At 51.3% G+C, this 15,030-nt stretch overlaps 1 protein-coding gene across 1 annotated transcript in view; it reads right to left on the bottom strand.

Annotated features, from left to right (window-relative positions):
- NKAIN1 (sodium/potassium transporting ATPase interacting 1) overlaps positions 1-15,030 on the bottom strand; it is a 258,412-nt gene that overhangs the window by 166,080 nt on the left and 77,302 nt on the right. The window lies entirely within an intron of this gene.

Here is a 15,030-nt window from a genome sequence, read left to right on the forward strand (position 1 = left end):
CAGAAAAGGACCTAGGGATTACAGTGGACGAGAAGCTGGATAGGAGTCAGCAGTGTGCCCTGAAGGCTAACGGCATATGGAGCTGCATTAGTAGGAGCATTGCCAGCAGATCGAGGGAAGTGATTATTCCCCTCTATTCAGCACTGGTGATGCCACATCTGGAGTATTGCGTCCAGTTTTGGGCCCCCCACTACAGAAAGGATGTGGACAAATTGGAGAGAGTCCAGCGGAGGGCAACGAAAATTATTAGGGGGCTGGAACACATGACTTATGAGGAGAGGCTGAGGGAACTGGACTTATTTAGTCTGCAGAAGAGAAGAGTGAGGGAGGATTTGATAGCTGAATGGGGATTCCAAAGAGAATGGAGCTCAGCTGTTCTCAGTGGTGGCAGATGACAGAAAAGGGAGGAATGGTCTCAAGTTGCAGTGGGGGAGCTCTAGGTTGGATATTAGAAAAAATTATTTCACTAAGAGAGTGGTGAAGCACTGGAATGGGTTACCTAGGGAGGTGGTGGAATCTCCATCCTTAGAGGTTCTTAAGGCCCATCTTGACAAAGCCCTGGCTGGGATGATTTAGTTGGGGTTGGTCCTGTTTTGAGCAGGGGGTTGGACTAGATGACCTCCTAAGGTCTCTTCCAACCCTAATCTTCTGTGATATGAGCACCTATCTCAAGGCAAGGTCAAGCAACCAGTTGGGAGGGGCAGGGGATTGGGGGGAAAGTAAAATACTAAAAGGTCAGAGAAATGCCTACCCCTGACCGTAGCACAACCTCGCTCCTTACCCCTTCCATGGGATACAAAAGAGGTGGGATGAAGACCCGAGACCCATGACCCCCTAAAACGGAACATAACCAGTTGTAAGGGGTGAGACCGAGGGTGTGCATTTCAGGTATAATTATGCCTGCTGACGAGGGGGAAACACTGGGAAACACGGCTCTGAGGCGACAGGGTTATGGTATCCATGCTTGCTGGAAACCAACCCCAATAAACATCTCATTGCCTGCACTTTGGACTTCTGGTTTTCTGCTTTCTATCTGCGTGAAAAGAACCAGGGGAGAGGGTGAAGGGAAAGCCCTCTAACAGTCTCCTAAGAACTGTGCTGGAGAACAGCCCTGGTTCTTGGGAATACACCACCAAGGTTTGGTTCCTTAAGTAAATGGGAAATGCTGTGCCCTTAAATGTACGCATGATACCTAAGTCCTGCATGAGAATAGTCACAGGCTGGCTGCACTCTCCCATGCTAGCTAGCTCTCCTGGGCTAGCTACCAACCTGCTCTCTGTCTCATTTACAGTATAGGTACATCGACACAGCAAAAAGAGACCCATGGCAGCGAGTCTCAGAGACTAGGTCAACTAACTTGGGCCTGCGGGGCTCACACTGCAGGGCTTAAAATAGCAGCGTAGACGCTTGGACTGCGGCCTGCGCTCTGTAGCACAGAGGGGGGAGGGTTCTCAGAGCTTGGGCTCCAGCCTGAGCCCGAACGTCTACCCTGCGATTGCTAGCTCCATAACTTGAACCCTGTGAGCCTGAGTCAGTTGATCCAGGCGCTGAGATTCGTAGTCATGGGGTTTCTTTTGGCTGTAGAGACATGCTCTGTTTGTACAGCACCTAGCACGGTTCCTCAGCAGTTCCTGCTCTGCAGCCTGGTGCAGCTAGGGATAAAGCTGTGGCCAGAGGTGGTATCTGTATGCCTGGCACCCTAAGCTCCAAACCACTAGGACTGTAGGGAAACCCCCAGGGGAAATGGCCCCTGCTGTAGGGTGGCTGTAGGACCTGATTCTGCCAGGGTCAGTGCTTCCAGGGAGGGATATGGTTGAGCTCTGCAGGAACTACGGCAATGTCACGTCACGTTAACTCAAAGTAAAGATAGCTAGGTAGCTGTCACTATCTATGCATGTAACTCAGCTGGTTTGCAGCCCCCTTGGGTGCACACTTAGATCTGTGTAAGGGTGTCAGCACTGGAGCAGCTCAGAAAATGGAATTTCCATCCCCTGGGACATTCTGACATTTCAAAACCTGTTTTCATCCTGAATCAGACCAGGAAGACAAAATGTCAAAATTGACCACAGAACAAAAATTCTGAACAAAATTGATTGGGAACCATTGAAATGTTTTGGTTCAAAAATGTCAAATCCTTTTGTTCTGATAATGTCAAAATATGATAATACAGTATCTCTAATACAGTATTGTTCCAGTTAGCCAAATGGCCAGGGAGATATCCAAACCTTTCAGACTCCTGGGCATTCGGATAAATTGAAGAGATTAACTAACATAGGGCTACATGGGGGCCACACTGTGGATCTGGAAGACTAGGATTTTTGGATTCCAGATAACTGGAATTATACGATATTAAATATACTCTATACATAAAATATCTCAATATTACATTTCACATTATATCATATCAAAGATTAAATGAAATGCTAAAGTCAAAACAAACTGTTTTTATCGAAACAAGAAAGTCAAAGTGATTCATTTTGACACTTTTCCTCCCAAAATTTAGTTGAAATTTTGCAAAATATTTCGATGTCAACAAAACTGCAGTTTTCTGACAAAAAAACTGTTCCACTGAACATCTTTCATGCAGCTCTCATTCTACCTACTGAGCTGAAGTTGGTGAGGAATCAACTTAAGCTAAATCGATCGAAGGCTCTCGCAAACTGATTGAATTGTCCAACAAGGGAGTTGCACTGATTTAGTTTAATGGGAGTAGACAGGGCCTCTGTCTCTCTAGTGGCTCTGTCTTCTCCAGGAGCTAGGTTATTCCCACCTTTTCTGTTGCTGAGCATCTCCCTAAACCTGCCCTGTCTTGGTGCTCCAGGTTAAGCCCAGGGAGCGTGGTGGTACCTTAACAGTCGACAGCAGCAGAGCAGATGTGACGAGGGGCCAGCAGCCAATGGGGTAAGAACAATCTCCCCATCACAAAGTACCCCGAAGCCTATGGCTGGTGGGACGATGCAGTACCAGGCTGATGGTATTGGGGATGGGTGGGAGGCTAGTGGCCAATCAGTAAGTCCTGGCCTCAGGGGCCCATCCCCAGACAGTGCAGCACTTGCCCGCACAGGCATTGCCACCGGTCTGAGGTGTGACGGACTCAGCAGTGGGTTTTGTTTGAGAGACGCGGCCTGAGGCTGAAGGGAAGCTACGGAGGCGTTTGCAGAGACAGAGGCACCATCGCGGGACAATACCCAGCATGATGGGTGCTTTTATCTCTCTATCAAAGGTCCTTCTCTGGCCCCCAGTACTGTAGGATCTGAACACTTCACAAGATATTTATCAGCACACCCGTGTGGCAGGGCACTGCTCTTATGCCCATTTATTGAAGGAAAACTGAGGCACAGAGGCAATAAGGGACTTACCTGAGGTCACACATGAAACCTGTGGTAGAGCAGGGTTTCAAACCAGTGTGGTCGCAGTCCCAGGCTGGTACCCAAACTACTGCACCATTCCTCCTTTGACAGGTAGCAAAACATCAACTGGTCCGTAAGAAAGGCCCAATAAAATCTCCGCCAATGACAAATGATCCGTTGCCCCTAATGAAGACATGTGGGCGGGGGAGAATCTGGGAGCCCCTGCTCCCTTTTTGTTTCTTTTGAAATTAGTTCGCTGCTGGCAACAGTGCCCACCTGACCCTCAGGCCTCAGCCCCCAGCTCCTGCAGCAGCATAGGGCAAGCTTCCCTGACCCTGTGACTCAGCCCTGCCCTGGAGAACTCATGAGCGAAGAGGTCAGGCCCCTTGGCTCATGGGCTGAGACTGCCAAGGAGGAAGAGACAGGCTGGTGTCAGCTGGGATGACAGCTTGGCAGACAGGTTGGCAACATGAACTCCTGCCTGCCCTGGACTCAGGCCAATGCCTTTCACAGAGGCCACCAAGCAGACAGCATTCAGGCGCTTCCGAGGTGCCCAGCACTGGAGCATCTCTGCACCATCTGATGGCAGGGTGACCTGGTGGCCGGATGGGACTTAAGCCCGGGGCAGGGAGGCGGGCAGGGCGACCCTCGGCGGAGGAGGAGTGATCTCCAGCCACTGCTGTCCTCCGACTGACAAGATACACATGAATAGCTCTATACCCAGGGCCTAGTCTCCAGATATCCCCCCGATACGCTCCCTGCTATAACAATTCCTAGTGTATCTCCCAGGGAAATCAGGCCCTGGGAGGGGATTTCATCGGGCTCAGATTGGTATGCTCCCCGCTGCAGCCAGCTGCGGATGGGGTGAGGCAGTCCAGTGCCCCTGCACGAGACAGTAGCAGACGGTTCAGCAGAGAGCCTCAGCTACGCACGGAGCTGTCCTCTGACCGATCGATCTGGGAGCAGAGCCAGTTTGTGTCCAGGCAGAATCCAGTCCCGTTGGACTGACCTGTCTCCATGCAGAAGAATTGCCCTGATCATTTCATTCTGCTACTACTAGACCTGAGCCCCACGAGCACCTGTCTTCACAGCAGCTGCGCTGTATCCAACTCTCACCTACACAGAGCCAGCCACAGCTGTTGCCTTAACAACATGTCTGAGAGGGTGGCTGTCCTACCCCCCACCCTGCACAGCCCTGGCCCTCGGTCCGCATCAGCAGCATCCGCTCTTGGGACAGGTTTGCTCTTTGCTCCGCTGGGCCCCACCTGACCCACACCCTGTGCGGAGCAGAGAGGTTTTCCTCCCACATTGGGAACATCTGTAGCTCCAGGCAACATGACTGAGGGATGGAGAAAAGCCCGGGGCGGCCTGGGCACGAGACTCCCAGGTAAGTCATTGGGCTAAGCCGTGCAGTCCCCACAGAAAACAGCTGGGCAGAACCGGCCCAAATCAGGAACTAGCCCCTCCCCTGCCACTACAGTATACACCTGGGCAGGACCGGCCTGGATCGGGGACTGGCTCCTCACCTCTCCCCTCCCCCAGCACACACCTGGGCAGAGCCTACCCAGGTTGCTACAGACAGTCTGAAAGGCTGATGGCTGTATTACAAATTCCTGATTCCTGGGTCCAAGATGCAATCAGTCCCATACGTCTGATCACATCTGCCAAGGGGCAGCAGAGCCCTGGCAGCCCCTTCCTGATCACTCCAGTGTGGGGCTATTTTTTTAATCCTGCTCCCGTCCCACCCCCTCCCCCCATACCCACTCCCACCTGCTCCTCCAGCATTGTTTCTTGCATTTTTATCTCACTCCCACCTGCAAAAACCTTAGATCCTGCAAATCCCGCAAGAGAGACAGATTTCCCCATGCTACGAAACAAACAAACAAAAAACCTGGTTGGTTAATATATTATCAATATAAATGGAATTCAGACACAATTTTTACCACTAAAAGAATAAAACATGCTTAAACCTTGTAAAAATACTTTAACTCCTGTTATAATAGACATTAAATCTATTTCTATCCCTCGCTTATATTTAAATATTAGAACCTTTCTTTGAAAAATAAAGAAAAACTGCGTTATGTTGCTGAAATGCTATTGATGACAAACTGCTGTCGTGTGTCTATCACACAGAACGTCAAAACAAATTGCACCACCGCTTTGCCTTAAGAGGTGCAGGCTTTTTAAAATTCTTATACAAAGTTGTTAAAAAAATCTGGAATTTTTTAAACTGCTTAAGCACTGTTTTTAGAACTTTGAAACCAGCCATTCAAGTTATTTAAATGTCAGGATAATTATTGCTTTTTGAAAAACATTTAATGGAAAAACTGCTCACAGCACGAGGTTTTTGATAGAAATTAATTTTAAATAGAAGCTCAAACTAAGTGATCAATAATAAGGTCAATGTAAACAGCAGGTGTTGCTAAACTTGCATTGTGTTTCCCCCAAATTCCTGCAGTCTGTTTTTTTTGCCCACCCACAACAAAGTACATGGTGCCCACTCCTGCTGTGAGGGCAGCGGGTCCTGAGGGACCCATGGGATCCCAGTCCCACTGCAGAGCTCTACTCCCAGGCCAGTCGCAGGGAGATATCCTCAAACTACAGCAGCCAGTTTGGGGGTTGCAAAGTGGGGGTTGACTGAATTGTACCAGGCTGTGACAATCAGGGTCCAGACACCTGGCGGGGAGAGCAGAGAATCTGAACCCCCCCCCCCCCCCCAAAACCCACAAATGAATCAACTGGATGTAAAGAATGTTTTTGTGTATACAAAATAAGGCAAGTAAGGTCCTTGACGAAAGCTTGTAATGTCCTGAACTTGGTGGTCATTAGGAGGTCTGTGTCCAGCTTATGGTTATGAATACATGCCTGTATGTATGTGTAGAAAATTGTAATTGTAACTACAGCATCATCTCCCAGCAGTGTGGGGAGGCAGTCAGGCAGAGACAGCACCTCCCAGGCCAGGTGTTCACATGGAACCAGGCTCCAAACTCTGAGCATTGTCCAGCCAGGAAGAGACAATGCTGGGCCATTAAAGTTAATGGGGAAACATTGAAACAATTTGAAACTGAAATGAAAACCCCAGACTGGAAAACCTCCCTGCTCTGTGTAACCATGAATTACAAGAGTCTCAGAAAAGGGGCAGGGGACTGCAAACCTGTTAGAAGGGGGGGGGGGGGGGCTTGGGGAGTGAAGACTATCCAGAAGCTAAAGGGCCAGCATCTAAGCAGGGGGCTGGATCCTCTCTGGAAACCGTCCAGAGGCAATAGGTAATGGGATTAGAAAAGGGAATTTAGCTAATGTAGATGTATAAAGCCTGCGATGGCCTCTTTAGGTTCAACCTGTATGTGTTGCTTTTCCTCACTATTTCATCTTTGAATCTAGGATTTTTCTAGTAAATAAACTGTTTCTCTTTCCCTTAAGCTGGTCTCTGTTATGCAAACCGTGGGGCATGGGTGTGCCAAAGGAAGCGGATAGCTGGGGCGCGCGTTCGCACCTTCAGGGGTGGTGACCCACAGAGGAATATGCTGAGTCTCAGGTAGTTCAGAGCTCGGGGAGACGGATTTGGGGGACTCAGGACGAGAAGGGATTGTTGAGGATGCCCTGCAAGAAATAACTAGGTGGTGGAAGACGGTGGGACTGTGTGTTTGTGGGCTGGCTACTGGTCTCGGCGTGCTGAGCCATAGTAGCATCATATTAAGGCACCCAAAGTTCCAAGGCAGGTGGTGACAGAACCCCTTATTGGTCTGGGTGATCCCCAAAATATTACACAGGCATCCTAGGAAATGAATCTAGGCCTGCCACTTTGCTGAGCACACTTCCCTGCTACACAATTACACTGGACCGGCCTGACCTTCACAGCTGCACAGACCACAGGCCACAGGTGAATCACGGGGGAGTCAGTTGCAGATGGGAAGAGCCAGCGAACATTCTTAAGTGGCTTTTAAAGGGAAAGAGAGCGGAGCTGGTTGAGATCTGTGGCTGTACAGCCAAAGACTCTTTTTCGCTCTCAGGAGCAGCCATGAAAGGGGAGTGGAGTTAGACTCCCCTCCAGAGCCAGCATATTTCCCTTCCCGTCAGTCCAGTCCAGTAAGAGGCAGTGTGGTCTAGTGGACAGGGGCCAGGCCCGGCAAGTCAGAACTGCTGGGTCCTGGTCATAGCTTTGCCACTAGCCCATTGCATGAGCTTGGCTAAGATGCTCCCCTTGTCTTCTGTGCAAGGGGGCTAAGGGCACTGACCCCTCTTGGTAAAGCACTCCAAGATACACAAGTGCAAAAGGACCTGCCTCAGAACACAAGTCTGTTTAGAAAGGGTCACTAGAGAATGGCTAGCTGTGACAGGCACGACACGGCCACAGGCGGTGTGTGCTTAGCCGGCTACAAGCACGTCAGCAGAAGGTGCCAGAGGTGTGTAATGGGGTCGGCACCTCCCTCTCATGAGCCCCCCCTCTGGTTGGGTGTGTCTGCGTTATTTCAGTTCTGGTGACCCTTTTCGGTGTTTCTCAGGTGTTTTTTTTCAATGGCAGCCCTCCAGCCAAGTCACACACACTGTCTGCATGTTAACCAGAACAGACCCCTTTTGGGGTATACAGTCCACCAGGGCCTCTCTCAGTACCCCTCTGGTGTGTCTCTCTAACCCTCCCTGGCTTTGGTCTTTAAGTAGTCCAGCCTTGGAATGGGGCCATATCCCCAGGGCTTCCTTCCTAGAGACACTATCTTCTTATGGCCCTCCCCAGGCTCAGACCCTACTCAGTCCCGACTGCCAGCCAGGAGCTCTTTCATTGCTCCCCTGGTCCCTGCTAGTAAACTGTCTTTGGCTCAGTCCTAGCAGCCAGCCAGGAGCCTCTCACTCCCCCAGTCCCTGCCAGCAGAGGCACAGTCCTTTCCTCTCCAGCTCCAAGCAGCAACTAACTGCTGCTCTCCTCTGTTCTGTTCTGCAGCTCCTTTTATATGGCCCTCTTGGGCCCTGATTGGCTGCTTCCCCTGCAGCCACTCTAGCCTGCTTTCACTGCTCCTTTCCTGGGATGGGGGTGGCAGAACCCAGAGGCCTCAAGCAGGGGGCCTTTAGGCCTAGTCACCCCATCACAAGATGGTTATGAGCAATCTACTGCTGGCTGATTGTCCATTTATTGAAACACCTAGTGAGCGTTTATTAACTATATAAACTATTTATAAATGTAACCTTAATATCAAGTGTGACAATGGAAAAACACGAGGCAAGTGTTGCGTATTACCATCGTTCCTGTGTTTTCACTGGCCAGGGGAAAAGGAACAGGGTAGGGAGTATGTCACCGCGCTGAGATGCACTTACCTGCCTGTGCCACTAAACTTAAATCCACTCTCAGTGCCACTGATGCATGTCGAGTGGAAATCCGCTGCCCATGCGGGGCAACCCATGTGGCCTCTCTGTGCCTCTGTTTCCCCAGTTTGAAACAGGGATAATAACTGCCTCATCAGAGGGTTAAAAACCTCCATCCATTAAATTCTGTAAAGTTCTGTGAGCTCATTGGGTGGATGGAACGATTATAAACGGGGTTTGCTGCATAGATCCTGAAGGCTGCAGTTTCTGGGGCTCATTCTGATTATAATAACAGGGGTTGGGATACAGGATGGATAGACAGATGTGTACGAAGGCACAGAGAGAGAGATGTGCAATTCCACTGACCTCAGGGGGTTATCCACATATTATAAGGAGGAGCAGAACGTCTGACTGCTTCTGACTGGTGAGTTTGCAGCCTGCTTACCCTCTGGTCTGGGAGCAAATGGCAATTTAAGTTCTGCTCCAGTTGGTCCCAGTTGCTCCGGGCTGGTAGGGGGGTATCCCTAGTCTTGGGACGCCCCTGGCTGAGGTAGAGAATTGGGCCAACAACACAAGATGGTTTCAAATTCCCATGAACTGGAAAGTGTTGAGGTGTTTGATCGTGCTGTAGAACGCAGACCCCAGACTTTTCCGGGGCTCTTTACCCAGTCAGCCAGAACACGGCCCAGGGGAAGGGATGCCCTCCAGTAGAACTACAGAATGCAACAGCACATGGGTTCTGCAATCAAGCGAGGCACAAAGCCGGAGAAGCTGCAAGCAGGGGCTGTCGCCGCCCCAGAAAGGAAAGGCAAAGTGTAGTTCCGAGGGTACCTTTCCACTGCAGTCAGAGGGGGGACTGCAGCTCGCGGGCCTACCTGAGAGGCACTCACACCTCTACCACGCTAGCTGGGATGCGCCTACCTGAGAGGCACTCACACCTCTGACGACAGTGCAGGGGAGTGCTCTGTCCACTGGGCCACTCTGTCCCCCTCCCAGGGGTCTTGGGGACTCTGTCCCCGTTCTCTGGGGAGGGTTATGCACTCAGCTTGCCCCTGCTGCGCCCCAGACACAGCCAGCGCCCTGGAGGGTCTTTGGTTCGGTTACTGTCCCGTGACTGAGCTGCGGTAATTGGAGTGCTGCTTCCATCGATGTCTAGAAAAGCGGCTTGTTTTAGTGCGAACCACGTGGCTTCCAGGACCAGGGTCTGGGGATGGCTACGCAGACTCCCAGGCATAAATAGCAGCGTTTCCCTCTTATCAACAAAGGTCCCAACCCCACAGGAGGAAGGTCGCTACTCTCATCATCCTCATTTTCCTGCTGGGGAAAGGGAGGTGACACCATTCACCAAATGTCTCACAGCAGAGCTAAGAACAGAACCCAGAAGTGCTCTTTATGCTCCACTTCGGCCATGTGACAGCCTCCCCGTCCAGTGCCGGGACGAGAACCCCGGAATCCTGACACCCACACCCCTGTTCTAACCCTCAGCTCACACTCCCTCCAGCTGGCCAGGAAGCCACTTTGCCAACCCAACAAACCAAGGGTTAAATCTTGTCCAGACCAATTTGGACCTGCATATGCCATTTTAGTTCACTGGCCAGCCTGGCGCCCCTTTTCAGCTAGCCCAGGTCGGGGCCAAGGTGCTGCTGACTGCGGTTGTCTCGCTGTCCAGCTGGAGGCACACTAAGGAGGCCAGAGGATGGGTGCTCAACACTGTCTGGAAAGCAGGCCCTGCGAATGGCTCTCATGTCTGGCTCCTAAGACCATTAGTCACTCTTGAAAGTGTCAGCCTGCGGAGCCATCACGTTCAGGAAGATAATTAAAGGGACAGAACGTGCACTCAAGAGCTGCTGTTGGCTTTGCTAATCCCACCTGGTACATGGAGCCAGTACTTACGTAACAGCAGTGCTGGCCTGGCAGCATTCAGGGATTCAACCCACAGCTCAAAACAGGAGCTTTTACCACTTGAGCTACAGGACCAGCTCTGTTGCAGGGGAGGCATTAGCAGACTCATCACCCCTATGCATGATCTAGTCACCTGGGGGGACAATGACTTATGCTCAGGAGCAGCCTAAGACCTTGAGATGTACCTTCCCCCACACATCTGCCCTTCCTTCCTGCCTGCTGTCTGATTCGGAGCAAGGGGGGAAAGAAGCGTTTGCAGGGGGAGGGGAGTTGAACCCACATTAACGACATGAAACAAGCAACCGCTGGTAGAACCAGCTCCACTTCCAAGGCAGGAGAGCCCAGGATGGGGGGGAGGGCTAGCTCAGCGGTTTGAGCCTTGGCCTGCTAAACCCAGGGTTGTGAGTTCAATCCTTGAGGGGGCCATTTAGGGTTCTGGGGCAAAAAATGGGGATTGGTCCTGCTTTGAGCAGGGGGTTGGACTAGGTGACCTCCTGAGGTATCTTCCAACCCTGATAGTTTATGATTCTATGAAACTTCAGCAGAAACTCCACTCTCTAGGGTAAAGCCAGCTCCAGACAAATGAGCTTCCGTGTAAATAAAGCTGTGACTAATCAAACGCTTCAATTAAGTATGATGAGCTGCGGCACATGCTTAAGTCAGACACTCGCAGTGGAAAGCAGGTTAGTGGCGCGAGCACTTAGATGCTGAGAATTAATTAAGAAGTAGCAAAAAACTTTAAAAGCTGCTAAAATGGGAAACGTTTAGCAGTCCTGCACTTCCTCCTCTTTGCCAGCAGGGGGCAGAAGGTGCATGGGCCTGGTTCTGACTGCTGTTCCCCTGGTGAAGTGATTTGCACCAGGAAAAGTGGGTATGAAATCGTAGCCCCAGCGTGGGAGAAGAGGCCTGGCTTGGCAGCCTTTCACTCCTACATTGCACAGGTGTAAATGCTGACCCAAATGCAAGGCAAGGAGGCATTTGCAATGGATTCAAACCAGCACATGGGAGATCAGAATCAGGCTCTGCCCATGCCACCGCAGGAGTTTGCTGTGTGAGTGGGGAAATTACTTACATTGGCCTACTGCGCTGCTGGGCCCGTTCCCTTTCCCAAGGTCTCCCCTACGTACGCATACGACACGAGAGCAATCCAGCAAAGGCCTCGCTTTCATCCAGCTGCTGCTCCTCTTGGGTCTATGTCTGTTGCCCGGACACTTCCCAGCACCAGAGCCCAGATCTCTCCCTGGCTGTAAAGCAGTCACTTCAGCTCAGTGCAAACAACTATACTTGCCAGTGTAAATATCACTCACCAAGCGCCTTGTCTGTAGTGTATCACCGGGCTGCCACTTATATGAATATGTCCCCCCAGGACAAACCAGCTTCATCAGGGTGTCCTGGCTACAGCTGCTCACATCGTTTTTGCAGAGTCTATTAGTAGTTTTGTTTGGTGCTTTGCAAACTTCTTGTCAAACTCTGTCCAGAGCCACAAACATTGGGATGTGTCCCCAAAGTCCCAGATGTGAACTCCCCCTGCGTCTGGACTTGCTCAGATCTGGGGGACGTTAGGAAGTCGATTCAGGTCCATGCTGAATTTCTGTTTGATTCTGGAAATTATCCAGCACAGTTGGCTGATGGGAAATGTTCCGACACAGAGAACAAGATTTATCCTGTGTAATGGGAGTTTAGGCATTGGTAAGGTTAAGATTCTGTCCCAGGTATTTTTAGTAAAAGTCAGGGACAGGTTGTGGGCTTCTGTAAATTTTTGTAGTCCAGGACCTGTCCCTGACTAAAAATACCAGGGAGGGGGGACAAATAGATTGCTGCCAGGGGGGCTGACCCAAACCCGGCCGCAGCTTCAGCAGCCCCGGGGCTTAGAACTGCTCCAGCCCTACCCCAGAAGAAGTCCTGGAAAGTCACGGAATCTGTGCCCTCTGTGAGAGAATCGTATAATTGGATCCTTAGCCATTGGCTACAGTGGGTGCAGGAGTGAGCTCGTTACCATTGGCTTTCAAAGAGCAGTGATCTCACATGAGAGCACATGGCAAGCCCGATAACCAGTGATAATGCAGGAAATATTACTGTCTAAGCCTGGGAGAGATGCAGCCTTCTCCTTGAGCTGTGCAACCATTACCACAGGCTGCCTAGGAGGTCATTTGTCCTGCGTTTGCATGACAGAGGAAGGCGCTTTCAAATTATTAATAGGAGTTGGATTTTATTTTACAAGGAAGTTATCAATAAAACACAGGTGGTGCCAGATCCTATTCTATTGAAAGTCAATGGGAGAGTCACCACTGGCTTCAGTGGAAGCAGGATCAGGACCGTTTAGAGCCATGGGCCATAAGAACTTCCCACACCGTGTGCCTTTTCAGTAGGTTGCTTTGTAAATGGCCTGGTGCTTCGTGAGCTATTGAAATGGATCAGGGACCAAACAGCCGTTGAAGATGGTGAGGTGCTCAGGTAATGGGGACCAGATAAGATCCATCGAGCCATCTGCACATTTTCCCCGAAAAAGGTCCAGTCAAAACATTTTGCCCAGCTCTTATCACCACCCAGGGTGTCCCTCAGACGTAGTCTGCACTGGGCAGTCGTAGAAGGGACGGCTGACTGCAGCCTCCCCCACTGGGAGGACGGAGTGTGGGTGCTGCCGGGGCGGGGAACGCTGGGCATCCCCAGGATGGTGTCCGAAGGGTGCTCCAGCAGGAGGGACCTGTGAAACCAGTGCCAGTGTCTCTTGCTGGCTCCAGTCCCCTGCTCTGTAAACGGGGCCGAATGAGCTGGACGTCCTTCGCAAAGGTCTTTGTGATCTCCTGATCAAAAGTGCCCTGAGAGCTGGGGATTGTTCTGAGCCGCAGTCTACACCCTGGGCTCCTCATCCTCGGCTTCAGGGCTCCAGATATTGCCCCAGAACAGGAGACTGCAGCTGCATTTTCCCTTCCAAATCATTTGGCCGTGAAAATGGCCTTTTTTCCTGCACAGACGTGTTCACAAGAAAACGTTTGCTTCATGCGAACCATTTGGTGTTTGGGCTTCCCCCCTTTTCCCCTCTCCATTTTCCCATGGTGCTACCAGCACAGGGGTGGATGCGGGGGAAGGGAGAAAAGGTGTAGGGAGGGACCCATCATTTTCAGAGGGATGTAGCGAGGGACCCGTCATTTTCAGAGGGAAGCTTTTTCATTTTAAAAAGAAAAAAAATGCAGCGAATTTCCAAAAAAAATGAAAAATGGTCCGTATTTGCTATGAAAACAATGGCTCAGGGCAGCACCAGGCCAGCTGCATCCCTTCCCCCCGGCCTGGGGTGGGCTTCTCCCCACGACACGAGGGTGTCTCTGCCTTTGAGCAGCTGAAGGTGACTCAGGTACCTGGCACACTGGGGCCCTCAGCCCTGGGCCAGGCCACTGCTCCCAGCACTGGGTAGGGTGATAGCTGCCACCCTGGTGGAGATCAGGAATCAAACCGGAGCCCTCCAGAGCTGAGAACCTGAGTCTCCACAGCATGAGACAGGCAGCACAACTGGGGCTGTTACAGACCCACATCGTCTGGATTGGGTGCTGGGGGGGGGAACCAGATAACCAACCTCCCCGGGGGTTACACAGGCTCAGTGACTCTCACTGCTGGCTGATGAAGAGTCTTCCTGCCCCCCTGAGCTGAACAGAGCAATGGGGTGAGTGCCCCAGAATGCCGTGGCTGCGAGGCCATCTCATCCATGTGCCAATGCCGCATTCAGTCCCAGCCCAGAGGCCCCGATGTGCAGCTCTCACAATGCACCAGCCAGGAGGGCTCGGGTTCTCTGCTTCTTCCGTGCCAGTTTGCCTGGAATAACACTCCCATTTGATAATCCCTGCAAGTGTCTGGGTCCCTGTCCTTACCTGTGAGCTCATGACATCAACCCATCCAGAACAGCAGCTCAGAGCATGGCATGCAGTAATCCAGAGAAGGGGAAAAGTCCTTCTCCTTAGCCAGGCAAGCCCTGCATTCGTTACCAGATTAACATAAAGCTCTCTGAAGTGCATGGAAACAAATAACTCCTGGCTGCCGTTAATTCCCCAGATAATAATGGGCTGCTGCTGCTGTGCCAGGGATGGGGCTACCAGGACTCGCAGAGGCTGGTGACATCCAGGAACAGGCAGAAATGAGATCAACTCGCAGCGCGGATAAAATCACCATCAACCGTGTGTGTGGACCCTGCCCCTCCGCCACTGCCTGCGGGGGGGTGGGGGTGGGGGAGGGGCCTGGGTAAAAGCTCATAGGCTTTAAGGGCAGAAGGGACCATCATGATCACCTAGTCTGACCTCCTGCACATCACAGGCCACAGAACCTCACCCACTCCTATAATAGACCCAGAACCTCTGGCTGAGTCACTAAAGTCCTTTAATCATGATTTAAAGACTTCAAGTCACAGAGGATTGACCATTTACAGTAGTTTAAACCTGCAAGTGACCCATGCCCTATGCTGCAGAGGAAGGCAAAAAACCCCAAGGTCTCTGCC

This window comes from Lepidochelys olivacea, assembly GCF_965140295.1.
Source record: "Lepidochelys olivacea isolate rLepOli2 genome assembly, chromosome: 19".
Lineage (NCBI taxonomy): Eukaryota > Metazoa > Chordata > Testudines > Cheloniidae > Lepidochelys > Lepidochelys olivacea.